Genomic DNA, 14,411 nt, shown 5'->3' on the forward strand with positions numbered 1-14,411 from the left:
TTCCCAGACCTTCCAGTGACCTTCCTTGTCCCTGAGCTCTTGCATGATCAGGAGAGTGAAAATATGAGAGGAATACAATCCTTTCTCTTTATCACACGCACCCATGCAGAAGGGAAGTAGGTTATAGTCACCCAGTAAATGTAATACCCTGTCACTCAGACTCACAGGGAGGAATAAGCCATGTACGAACCACAGCTCCTTAAACTTCTTCAGAGGTCTGGGTTGTGTCACTCACATCCTTGCTGCAGAGCAATACAGAAAGCAAGGAACAATAGTTGCAGTGGCTGGTCATCTTATTCAAGTGACAGTCTGAGGAAAAGGGCAATATCTCTTAGTCTACACCTGAGTTACACTGCTGATCTCTGGAGGTCAGTGCCACCTTCATGTGTTCCCGAGGGTACTTGCACATGCTGGGTGTTATACAGATGTCCCTTGAATTTGTTTCCAGGCACATGTAAGTTTACTGATATTTGCTGTCTTCTCGGGGCAAGAGAACTGGGAAAACCCTTGATTCTGTGGGTTCAGCAATAAATATTTACCCACTTGGGATGGACTTCCTTGCCCACTAACATCAATGGTTTGGCTTGATCTTAGCACAATAAATTTTAAGTTGCCAATAGAAGCGACAGGCTTGCAGAGGGAAAAATGTGGATGGGATTACTGACTACCAGTTCTTGAGATCTGGATATGTTAAGTTCAAAATGTCGTCAGGCTGCATGAGCATAAAGAAACAGGTTCTTTGTGTTTAAATCCTCAGATTTTACCATCTCAGGCACCTGATCTCTTCGATCGATGGTTCATTACAGTGACCTTTTGGCTTTTCTCCAGGTAATGATAAAAAGTCAATGCATGGTCCAGCATGACGGCCGCAGAAATCACCACTTTGGTTTCCAAAAAGGGTTCTTCTCCCCCACTGTAATTTTACAGAACAAACACCTATAAAAGCAGGCACACAGGATTAATACTTACATTGTTCAGTTTGAAAGGTGAAATCAGTTCCCCTCAAATGATGAATCTTAGCACATTCTCGAAAGGTTGGGAAGAAACTATTTTTGAAATGCCAGATCAGTCCTTATAAAGACTTTACTTAGTGCGGCTGCTAAAATCCTTGTGCTTTATTCTCTGTCTTGCACCTTTTCAGAGTTCTTTACACCTTTCAGTGTGCCTGTCAAATGTTAGTGATCTGGTAGCATTTTAAATCCACTTTGACAAATGTAAATGATCCGAAGAGGGGTCTGGGAAAACCATAATGAATTAAAACCTCAGTTTTGTAGCTGAAAGGAATAAGACAGGCTTAGTTGATGAATGTCTTTTTATGAAACATACTGCCGAGCAGCAAACAACAGTAGCAAAATGAATAATTTGCAGCAAATAATTTATTTCACTAATTTAATTCATTTTTCATCATGAAAAGAGAGCTTCTCTAATCTAAAAATTTCAACAGATAATTGTTGCTCTGTAATTCATTTATGAGTAGTTTGCTGCAGTTATTAAGGTTTTTAAATTCAGCTTCTGTTGATTTATGTGGCCACAGCAAAGAGGTCAAACTGTGCTTTGTGTCTGCTGAAAGTGATGGGTACTGGCAATTGAATTCCTACAGACTGAAAAAGAAACGGGGGGAGGTTTTTTCTGTGTTGGTGCCCTGGCTCAGAGAACAATACATGGATTTGAGCTGACAGATGTGTTAAGTTTCGGCTGCTGTTCAGACTGGCTCCTTCAGGGAGGAGGAAGAGGCTCAGCTGGATCTCAAGACCTGCAGTTCAAGGGAAGAACTCTGGATATCAGTGGCACAGAGCACCCACGGCACAGTGCCTGGGGACCTGCAGCAGAGGCAGTGCTCAGAGAACGCTGGAGATACAGGTTGGGGTCTCTTGTTTGTCACTTTTTGGGAGAGGATTTTCACCATTCAGTGGCTTTGTGCTGTTCTGGGAAGTGAAACTGCTCCTCTTGAGCTGCAGTCTGGACCATAGAACTCTCCTGAAGCCCAGCCAGAACTTCTGCCCTCCTGACTGAGGCACCCAGATGCTCCCCACAGAGCTACAGGCTGTGGCGGTGCATGAAGGCAAGTGAATGGGTTAGGAGCCAACCTAAGGAGATAAGTTCAGACTCCATGCTGTGGGGAGGAGTTTTGAATTTTTAATGCAGAGACAGGCATCAGACAGCCTCTCTGCAAGCAGGCTATGGGATAGACAGCATCCTGCATTGAACACAGCCCTCGTTTCAGTGCCTGGGGCTGTGGCTGCACTTTTGGCTTCTCTCTCCTCCTGGGCTCTACAAAGCGTTTATTGCTGTGTCTACACATTGAAGAGCAAAAAATTTTATGGACCTGACTATGACTGTCCAAGCAAGAAGCAGATTATATCCAGCATGGATATGGCCCACGCTGGATATTTCCCAGCCACTATGTGGCCATCAGGGACCGTTCCCAACAGGCAGTTTGCATGCAGCCACCTATGCTGGAACTAAAAGAACTTCCTAGACTAGATAGAGACCAGTTGCAGGTTGGCTTCAGTGCCCAGAAACATCCTTGGGCACATGTAAAACTGATCTATGCTGCAGAGAGTTGTGCTAAGTCACCTGCTGCCTCTGGGCACCTGCTTTCCGGGTGCTGTGATTTCTATGTTGGACGCTGTTGTGTGGCCTTCAGAGGCCACAGAACTGACAGCAGGTTTGAAGGGATGGTGGTTCCTACTCAATATAACCCCCTCACACACTTCTACTACATCACATTTGATTTTTATAAGACACTAGTAAGACTGGAACTGTGATGGATCCAGCAAGACAACTTAATTTCAGCTAGATGCAGGCTATAGAGAGTCACTGAAAATAAGAATGTGTCATGAAAATGTTCTATAGAAAAGTCAATTAAAGACCTGAAGAAGGACAGGGAATGGAAATATTTTATTCTTCCTCCTTTCCTTGGCATATTCTGGGACATAACATTCAGCCAGCTGCATGGGGACTGTTTCAGCAACTAACAGCCCAAGGTTCTGCTTGGAGAAAACACCATAAAATTACTTCGTGCCAATCATAAGAAATGGGAGGCAGATAATCTGGAAGAAAGATAAGTAATGAATTATGTTGCCATGGACTTCAGAAGGAGCACGTCATCCAGAGCAGCTACTCAGATTACTTCACTGCACCCAGCTTTAATAAGAGAAGCAGGAAAGACTTTACTGTAAGAATACTTCAAGGTTTCCAAATCGAAGATCCAGCACACTCTCTTCAGGGAACTAATCCAGATGCTGCAATATGCTGTTTTATTGTTTGTAGTTCATCTTTTTCTGTCTTTGTAAGTTGCTCTGCAATAGAGTCAGCTGTTTTGTTACTCTGCAAGAAAATATGAGACTGCACTCCTATGGGCACTGTGGTTCAGAGCATGGGTGTGGAGACACTCCTGTAGCACCAGCCCCAGCCCCATGTAATTCCCCCATGCATCTTGGCACTCGTGAGACCACTCCTTGAATCCTGTGTTCAGTTCTGGGCCCCTCACCACAAGAAGGATGTTGAGGCTCTGGAGCGAGTCCAGAGAAGAGCAACGAAGCTGGTGAAGGGGCTGGAGAGCAGGTCTTACTAGGAACAGCTGAGAGAGCTGGGGATGTTTAGCCTGGAGAAGAGGAGGCTGAGGGGAGACCTCGTTGCTCTCTACAACTACCTGAAAGGAGGTTGTGGAGAGGAGGGTGTTGGCCTCTTCTCCCAAGTGACAGGGGACAGGGTGAGAGGGAATGGACTCAAGCTGTGCCAGGGGAGGTTCAGGCTGGACATTAGGAGAAAATTTTTCACAGAAAGGGTCATTGGGCACTGGAACAGGCTGCCCAGGGAGGTGGTTGAGTCCCCATCCCTGGAGGTGTTTAAGGGACGGGTGGATGAAGGACATGGTTTAGTGATTGATGGGAATGGTTGGACTCGATGATCCGGTGGGTCTTTTCCAACCTGGTTATTCTATGATTCTATGATTCTGTGATCTGAAGGGCAACAGTGCATGACTTGTTCTCACAGACTGTGAGGGAAAGGAGTATTGTGGGCACACAGTATCAACAGGAAATTTCCTGATGCACATGCCAGCAGCTCATGGTCTCAGCACAGATACATATCTTGCGTATGCAGCCATCAGCTAATGGAGGGAGTCTGAGCCCTGGCATAAAGCACGTCCATTGTCCACAGCTGCTATTTCTGGCAGTGGTCAGTATTTCAGTCTTTTGATGTGGGAAAAGAAGAATCCATCAAGTGCAAAGTAAATGAAACCGAAAAAAAATATGTATTTTTTAATACATCTGAATGTTTTGTATGACATTTTCTCAATGCATTAGGCTTCCTTCAGGTTGAAATGTCTGAGCTGAGATATGTACCTGGACTATATCAGATATCCTCACCTTGTAAATGTGGTTTTATGTGTCTGTCTTCACGATCTTTGTGTATTATTTCCCTATGACTTATTTCCAATAAAAAAGTCCCTTCCCAGTTTATTTTCTGCCTTCTTAGTTACTTTGGTTCCTTCAAGTTCAAAAGTTATACATGCTCAGTCAATTTATTTTAGCGGATATTTTAATTAATTCCTTATTAAGAGCCTGGTAATAGCTTGCTGTAAATTTTGATTGGCCTTGCTTTCCGTTTGACATTAATGATGCTATTTTCCCATACAATTAAACCTGCCTTAAATGACCACTCAGGAGACCAGCCAAATCTCTGACATAATGTAAATTGCTTTAAATAAACAAGATGCAGCCTCCACTGCAAACAGCTAACAGCTGGATTCAAATTAAGCATATCAGTGAGTTATGAATAGGACGGGAGTTGGAGATGTTATAGAAGTTTTAAGGACCTTGTCTTGTTTTCAGAGTCACTGTGTTTTGAGGAATGACTGGAAAATTGCTTCCTGCTCTTAAGCATTGCTATCAAAAGCTTTCATTTGTTATTATTTCTCCCTTTGAATATTATTGCATATACATAGAAAAGAGAAAAAAAAACCCAAGTGACAAGACTTCCTGCAGCTGCAGAGGCAAAGGCTTAAGAATTAAGAACTTCACAGCTAAGATTTTCCTGGCATCGAATATGGCAATAGTCAAAAAGTTGCATGTGCATGTGTAATTAGAGGCTATATCATAGTAAATACACATAAGGTGGTCAAATGCAGTTTGCAGAGATGAACTCAGCTCTAGCATTTCTCAGCTTCTTAGTGCCTGGCTCTGCAAACCCATCAGTGGCTTTATCATGACTTGCCATATAAGTTCTCATGGGACCACTACCGTGCTGGTGCTACAGCATCCCTGGAGCAGCCTCACCAAGTTCAGTGAGGGAGTCCCAGACATCAGCCAGGAAGTGTAAATGGTACTAGGGTGAATACAAGAGGACTCTTGGTGGTGGCACTGGTGCAATGACTGGATTTGCCTTCCTAAAGCTGAACATTCCCATTGCTACTGAGCGATTCCCAATAATTGACTCAAAGGAAACACCAAGGCCACCCCAGTAGAGATGGAGCTGGCAGTGGGCAGAGTGTTGGCTAACTTTCAGCAGCCAAGACATGGAGCCAATTTCTAAGCCTGATAGAAAACACTTTTTTAACATGTTTTAATGTGTTTTCTTTAAAAAAAAAATCCAGCACTGCAGCCCTCTGCAATAACAATTAATACTACATTGTGCAAAGTATTGTCCCTAATTCTTTGAAAGAAGAGCATGTGTAGCAATTTAGCGAGTATCATTTCACAACAGAAGCCCTTTTTATATGAGGTAGTATTTTTATTGTGGGCAATCAAAATAAGGAATATAACCAAAACATTCACAGTAAACATGGTTAAAAGCACCCCTGTATGTGTGCTCAGAGAAAAGGAAAAAAATATGAAATATTTTCTAGTATGGAAAAGCTGTAAAGGAAACCAGTTGGCGAAAAACACCGAAAACATTTCATCAGTGTGATGAAACAGTAATAAAAAATAAAATACTCCCATTGATCCTAGAAAACATTGTAACATTGAAGAAAATACGAGCTTCAGTTGAGCCTGTCATTCTTACGGGCTCTTATAAGAAAAGTTATAATTTTCCTTCTTTCAATGAGTGGTACAGGACAAAGGAGAGGAAGGTGTGTAGGCAGTAGCAGAGGCAGATTTCATATCTTCATAAATATGAAATTACTCATGCTGTATCCACAGAGGAGCCCTGTGGACATTCGACTTTATTAAATCCTACAGGATGGAGGGTTGTGGCATGATGCCATGGAGCACCCTGCTGATGCTGCCTCCCACAGCCTGCAGGTTCTTCAGGTTTTCTTCCACCTGCAGAGGGTGATGGTCACAGTCCTGCCTGTGGCCAGGAAAGCAGTTAGGGACTGGAGGATGTGACGTTTCCTGGTCAGCATCCTGCTTGCAAAGCCAGCATTGAGTGTAAGCACTAAAGCATGCAAATTTAGGGCAATGAAAGTAATTTTTTATCAGCAAATTTTGCACTATGTATTAGGCAAAGAGGAAAATCCAAGTTAGTTTCCCTTTCCTTTAGTGCCCTAATCAGTGCTCTGAAAAGTGATGGGGATCATGTTCTCTATCTTGCTAGCTTTGGAAAAGAAATCCAAACTTCTGTGTGAACCTTCCTTGATAAATCGATTACAGCATCTCTATTTTTTTCCTGTGTTCTTTAGGTTAGCTTAGGAAAAATGTTTGCTGAATTCAAGTGGAATTTACAAAGAGTTTTAAGTCAATCAAAATTATATTTTCTGAAGGACAAATGATGTGTCAGAAAGAGCTTCCTGGCCCTACTCTGGGTCTGTTGTCTGCCACTGGGCAAGTTGTTTACTTTCTTGCTACTTTTCTTAAGCTATCTGGCAGCACATCATATTTCTTAATAGCTTACAAATGAGTCAATTAGAAAATATTTTTAATTTGGCAAACAGATTACAAATAAGCTTTTATGTTATCTGAATGGCTCTAAAGACAACCCACATATTTCTAAGTGATTTGTCTAGACGATGGGTGAGTCAAGCCTTTTATCCATTCTGTTTTATACAATAATCGGTTCTGCTCAGTTAAGATTCCATTTTACTTTACTAAATTGAATGCCTTTCATTACTATGTGCTGTTTAATTTAAGATTGTATTGACAGTTTGCATACTAATTCACTTTGCTCAGGTAGAGTCATAAGCCCATTCAAACAATGTGACACGAACAACACGGATTCATTGTATGTGCTAGTAGCGTCCTCAAAGATGAGATTACAGAGCCCAAGATATCCCATTCAGCAAAAAAATAAAAAGGGTAAGAAGATGAAAGGAAGTTCAGTGATGAATGGGAAACATCACTGCCAGGACCTCTATTTGTCACCATTCTGCATCATTTTCAATTGTTCTGTCCCGGTGAGTAACGAGGGTTTCATTGCCTTTGCTGAGCTTCCCTGCAAATTGCTGCTGTGATTAACACAGTTCAATCACAGGGGAGGCGAGGGCTCCTTGGTTCGGGTGGTAGAAGCACTTCAACCATCCTCTGTAGTTACAGGGACTTCTTTTGGGTGACCTTGAGAAAGACATCCCTGCCTGTGCCAGCAATGATGTTATAAATTCCCGTAATGGAAAACACCTCCCACGTGTTCTAGTCCCAGTTTTAATTCCTCAGTCCTCTCTAATCTTCTCTTTAGATTTCTGCACATGGTCAGTGAGACTACGCTCAGAGCATACAGTGGGAAGTCTAACCACCACCTGGCTGGGTTATCCACAATTACATTTTGTCACAAATTACTGGGACATGTGCCATGAACGAGCATAAAACCCCCTATCCTGACAGAAAATTTGTGATTACAAAACACAAGCCACAGCGTTGAAACCACGGTCTTCAAATCTAAAGTTTTACCTATCGTGCTAAATACTCTAGTGTATAGATAGTCTTACAAAAAACAGCTCAACTCTTTAATCAGTTTCTCCATATTTCCTTTAGTTTGCAGCAAGCATGGATATCATCATATATTTGGAGTCAGTAACTCTTTCAAACGTCCCCATAAATGTGACCAGAATACATAATTATCAGTTCTTATCTATCCAAATGGTAGGGGAATTAATTACCTACACTTAGAAATGGGATTTGAAGCTTATGGATGAAGTTTTTCTACCAGGGCAATGTCTCATCATAGGGGCTTTACCTTTGGCTAATTTGAGAATAGAGATGGATACAGTAACATTAGCATGATAAATATACTAAATAATCTACTAATAATGAATAAATGGTTAGATTCTCCCCTCATATTGGTCTTAAACTGGTAGTGTACTGAAAACAAAATCAGGCACTACATGTTTTATACATTTTGCAATAAATTCCTAGTGTATATACACAAAGAACTAAATGAACATGCCATATAGCTGGGGAGCTACAATCCTGCTCCCCAGCTTCATGGTCTTCTTGAGATTTCTGTTTCAGAACTTGTGGCAAACCATTTACTAACTGACTGTTTACTGTTCCTCACTCATTGCTTGAAGTCTACATTTTCTTTGACAGGATTGATTAACAGTAATTAATTTTCACTACACTTTTAGAGGATATAGAATATTCTCTAGGAATTTGAGATATTCTGATATTTCGTCGAGGAACAAAAGGAAGAAAAAAGTATCCTATATTTTAAAATTTTCCATGCAACAGTATGTCAAACAAACCTAAGCAGAGGACAAACAAATCTTTGCTCAGATTTAGCAGCACTGAAGTTATAGATTGTGAGAAAGCTTATACACTGCATACTAAATGTAAAATTCCAATTTTGTGTTATAAATACAATGCAGTTAAGTGCAATACAAGGTCAGAATAAAAAGAATGCAAATCATAAATTGCAATTAAACATTTTAGCTACAGAAATAAATATATTTTGACACTATGAAAACTGTTCTTTCAAAATGAGAATATAACTCAATTAAGTGGTTTTTTTGCAAATTTTGGCAACTTTCAATTTATCTGAACAGCATTTACCTGACATCATTCTCTTCTGTCAAAAAAATTATTGGTTCTATTTCCAGCACACAACACCAGCAATTCTAACACTCACAAGATTCTTCAGGTTTCTTTGCCAGACCCTTTCTTAGAAATTTGAAATGACATATGGGATTTGTGAGAGAAAAGGATACTTTCTGTACATACAACCCAAGGGCAAGAAAGAAAGTCAGCATCCTCCACATGGATTTTCTCTAGCTACTGCCTTTGTTTTCTCTGTAACCCCTCTTATTAAGCCCGAATCCCCTTCAATTGCTCTCCATGCGTACATTTTTCAAAAAGAAAGAATGTCCTTAATAAAACCTTTGGGATGCTCAGGGGTGTAATGAAAGGGCTCTTTGCATTAATCAAGCAGTAACAAAGCCAATCCATCCACCATGCATGGACTCAGATCTACAAAGCAAACGAAAATCTGCAAATCACCAATGCAAACAATTTATTTTGTGCCAGTACATGCATATAATGAAAAATAGAATCTCAGAAAAAAATCTTTCTCTAGTTCAACCATAACCAGTTTCTAAATGCAGCAGTGCAATATTAATATTGCATAGTTAAAGTATGCAACTGATACAATTGTAAGCCCAGCATAAAACTTGAGATACCTCACACATGACACATCTCTATATGTTAAAACATGTTGTACATTGACTTATTTTTTACGGGAACATCTGAATTTCAGCTCCTGGAAACTGATTTCTTCTGCAGCACCACAGCAGAATGGTCCAGCACCCCTGTATATCTGTTTAATAATTTGTATCAAGCTTGGAGTGTGTTTAAAACGCCCTCTGCCTTCATTCCTTAGTGTGCATTTTGACTGTTAGCAGTTTGAATACTGCTGTTAATCCCTCAGGCATTTTATTTTCCAAATTTGACTGTGAAGAAGTTGGCACTTGCTGATTTTTGGACTAAAATCTAACACTCCACCAAAACAGGTGATTTTTGACAAAGTATAAAATACGCAATTGTTGCATACACACAGCAGGAAATTGCGTTCTTTAACTGAGTCATTATTTAAGTTAATAACTGTCCTACTGCAATCCACAAGAATTCTGGGTAGGGTAACTCACTGATGATAATAACCTGATTTTAAATAACGTTAAAGTTTCCAAATTAGAATTTCAAAAAACAGGTAAGCATTCTGCAGACTGTAAGTGCAGAATATAGACACAAATAGGTCCTGACAGCAACTCACTTTGACTTGCTCTGTATTTCATATAACTAAGAGGGTGACATTCTTTTGTCTGTTTTCCATAAACTTATTACAAAGCCTTCTCTTAGCTTAAATACAGGAAATTATTGCAGTCATTATGCTCTTTTTCCTGCTCACAAATTGCTTGCAAGCTGATCCTGGTTTTGTTCAAATATATTCACTATTACTACTTATTATCTACTTGTATTGGAATTATGCACGCAGGCACCATTGAATCTTTTTTTTTTTATAGAGTTGGGACATTATTCCAGCAATAAGCAAGAAGCAGACAAGAATGAATAACAATCAAGAGCAGAGACAGTATGTGCATACACTAATAGATTTTATCCAATATTTTTTTTGCATGAATAACAACCATTCCTTCAGCTTGCAAACAAAACCCACATGACAGTGTGGCTGCAAGTAGTGAAGCAAAGGGGAGACGTATGGATAATTCCAGTGGCTCTTCAGAATCAAACAAATGTGGATGAAAAAATAGCTCTAAGTCCAGCACTGACACTATACGCTATAGAGCTGTTAAGTCATTAGAAAGTCCAGGTCTTGAGGATGAATGTGAAAGCAGCCATCTGAACTTGTCCCTGGGACAGCACAGTACTCCTGAGGATGGAGCCTACCTCACACTCCTTGCTGGCCTTGTGACTGAGTTCTGCAGGGTTCAACTCTGCAAGGACTTAGAATCATAGAACCATAGAACCATTAAGACTGGAAAAGACCTCTAAGATCAAGTCCAGCTGTCAGACCACCACCATCGTGCCTACTAAACCATGTCCTGAAGTGCCACATCTACACATTTTTTGAACGTTTCCAGGGATGGAGGCTCCACCACTTCCCTGGGCAGCCTGTTCCAGTGCTTCATCACTCTTTCAGCAAAGGGCTTTTCCTAATATGTAATCTAGATCTTTCCTGATGCAACTTGAGGCCCAAAATATGTGTATTTCTTACCAAGAAGAACTTTATTCTACCTGAAATTAGCCGTGCATTTCCTATCGTATGTGTGGTCTCTGGTGTAGAAAAACAGAAAATAAAAGTTAGTTAGAATAAAAGAGTCTTATTTTTTCCAGATTAAGCTTGAAAAGTTTTTATCCCCTAAGGTTTTCTCCATTTATTTGGTAATTGCTTCATTAATTTTTCTCGGGTTATATGTTCTAATCTTAGCAGTATTTTGGAAGGAAGCTGGTGGTGCACATACATTACCATAATAACAATGCTTTATTTCCTAAATCCTCTCTAAAAATTCAGGTGTTATGGTCTCAGCAGTTCTACTGTATTATGAATTCCCACACACACCACAGGATTTCACACACCAACTCCTTGCTAAAAAAAGGACATTGAGTGCTCAGTGCTAAAGGCCATCAGATGGATACTCGTAGGTGAGAGACGGAATGATAAAGGTCTTTTAGGGAAAAAGAAATCATTAATATTTGTTAAGTAAAGCTGTTGCTGCCATGGTCAGTGCCTCTCTCATTCATTTAGTTTCCTTATCAGATCATGAAAGCTGATTGTATCTCTTTTATCTTGCCTTGGACTGTGGGGTGTGCTGTAAAAGGGAAAATGTTGACTGCCCTTTGCTCACGGAGCAGCAGCTTTGAGCGTCCTGCCACGGGTAATGCATCCATCTATCCATCTTCAGGGAATGTCTGTCAAAGCAGGAAATGAGAAGTGAAAATATTTCCCTTTTCCTGATTCATATTCTCTGGTTTTGGCCCCCTCAACCTCCTTTCCCTAGTCAGATGAACTCACACTGATTTAAAGCTGAGAGGATCCACTGAAGAGGAATCCAATTACCCACCTGGACTACACTACATATTTTCACCACTATCTGTTCTGGGTAGGAATTCTTTAGCCCCATTGATATACTACCACCACTCCAAGTTTGGGCAAAGATCATATAATATAAAGCCACTTATTACAAGGTGACTTGACCTTCTCATACAGAAAATGTTCTTGTATACAGATAAAAATGCAGAAGGGCAGCTGCAATGTCATTAGCAGTAGGAAGTTTTAATCTTGGAAAATGCAGCTTGATGACCATTTATTAAATCCACCTGTAATAAAGAAAAACTAATGTGTTTGCACCTTAGTTTTTGACATGAATTGGAATTTGCTCCAATTTGTAGCTACTTTGATCTCAAACTTGACACTTGGATAGAGCATCTGCCAGCTAACCATCCCCACCACATCATTTGCTCAGCGTCAAGCGCAGTAACAGCTGCTTAAAGGAGCACATGGGTCAAACACACTGGGTTTTCTGGGTTAGTCATGGGAGAATCTCCTTTTGGTATTTTTATAGCCCTCATTCCTAGTGACCCACATAGTAATGGACGAACCATTTCTGCTGTCTAGCTTGCTCTCACTGCTCTCCTGCATGCCAAGGATCTTGATATCTGCACAGACCTTCACCTCTGGCTTCTGCATCCTGTTCCATTTTTCATGAAGATGTCAAACTTTCACGCACTGGCTTGAGGACCAAGCACTGAAAGTGACAGCTACGTCTCCAAAGACACTCGCTCAAGCTCACGTCGGGGGTGGAAGGTGGGAGGTACAAGAACAGGGAGGAGCTATCTGCAACATGCCGTTAGCATACAAAAAAACACTCACTAATTGTTTCTTGTCTGCCAGGCTCAGCATTACAGTCTTTGAAGGCCAGAGGAATGGATCGATAGAAATTTGCTGACAACTGAGATTCTGTTTTAATCCACTGACAAATGTCTATGTTTTGGCACCAGAAGGTCTTTATAGGGATCTGTAATCATAAAGTAAGAGAAAGACAACTAGACCTTTACAGGACCCATGGTTTAAATAGCAGAAATACTGCTTGCTGCACAGCAGACTTCCATTTTCCACTGGCAAAATCCACACTGATGACCCAGACACAATTGATCTATTGAGTCTAAAAGAAATTTACTCTGTGAGTAGGCTTGTAAATAGAGGTAATATCATTTATTAGCGCTAATGATATGCCTGAAGAAAACAAATAAGCTTTCAAGTACATAAACTGCCTTCTATACCTAGTAGCCAATGCATGATGAATTGTGTGCAAATATCACTTGGAACCTGGATGTTTAAATTACTGTACAGAAATACCAACTAGTTTTAGTAAGTTTATGGTTAAGCAGTATCCAAAAGCCAGTGGCTTAGCATGAATTCATGTCTATGCTCTGTCCCTTTGGTTCTCCTTGAGAGCAGGTAAACAACAAATGTCCATCAATCCTTTATCAGTAGGAAACTGCTAATAACTAAAAGAAAACATTAGCCTGAGGGAACTGTTGGTTACGTGTGTCTATAGCATCTGTCTATATTCATAATAAAGTGATGAGTTTCCAAGCAAGAAAAAGAAAAATTATCTCATGTCTATAAATCAGTCCCTTAATGAATGTCTGTCATCTCTTCCATACTCTAAAAACTTTGATTCTAGCCAAAATGGCAAGCAAACAGTGAATCCAAATTCACAGTCAAGCTATAGACAAGAAAGTTTGATGAAACCTTTGAGATGCTTATCCAAACTGCTTGACCTGTTTCATTCAGGTATCTCTTGCAGTTCTGTTTTGTGCCTCTGTGTTTGTAGGGCACCAGTCACTGTGATATTGTGGGCTGGCTGAAAACCAAAGACAAGCAGTGCTTGAAAAAGGTATTCCCATTAAAATGAAAAGTTGTTTTGTTTGTCTTCCCAGCTGACTCTGAAAATCTTAGCAGACTGCCGTAGCAATGATACTTGTGCTTTACCTGCTGGGAGCCAGTCACATTATAGATTCATTCTTTTTGCTAGACTTTTCAAGTTCCCAGGCATATTGCCATTTTCTGTTACTTACACATAAATGCCTCCATAAAAACCTTATTCACCAACTGGAACTCCTTCAGGCTGTATGAGAACATTCATTCCAAATTTCTAATTTCACTAAAGGTACTGCACAAAACCTGTTCAATTATTCAGAACTGTATGTAACTGGTGTAAATTCTCTAGGCTCTGTCTAGTTTAATTAAAGGTAAATTCCAGCAGACATTATAATTATGAAGAGAAAGTAACTAGGAAGAGTTAAACAACCTGTAAATGGAAGATAAATAAACCCCCCCCAACCTTCTCTAGATAACTGTTCCCTTACATTTATATGAAAGCATTCACTGTAGGGTTGCCTAAATCCTTGCTGTTATCTTAGAACAACCTATGATATTACATGCAGGACTGATTTTATGATGAGATAGCAGGAGTAGATGTTTTACTCCTGGCGAGCTTGACAGAGTAAGATATTCAG

This window comes from Phaenicophaeus curvirostris, chromosome 2, assembly GCF_032191515.1.
Source record: "Phaenicophaeus curvirostris isolate KB17595 chromosome 2, BPBGC_Pcur_1.0, whole genome shotgun sequence".
Lineage (NCBI taxonomy): Eukaryota > Metazoa > Chordata > Aves > Cuculiformes > Cuculidae > Phaenicophaeus > Phaenicophaeus curvirostris.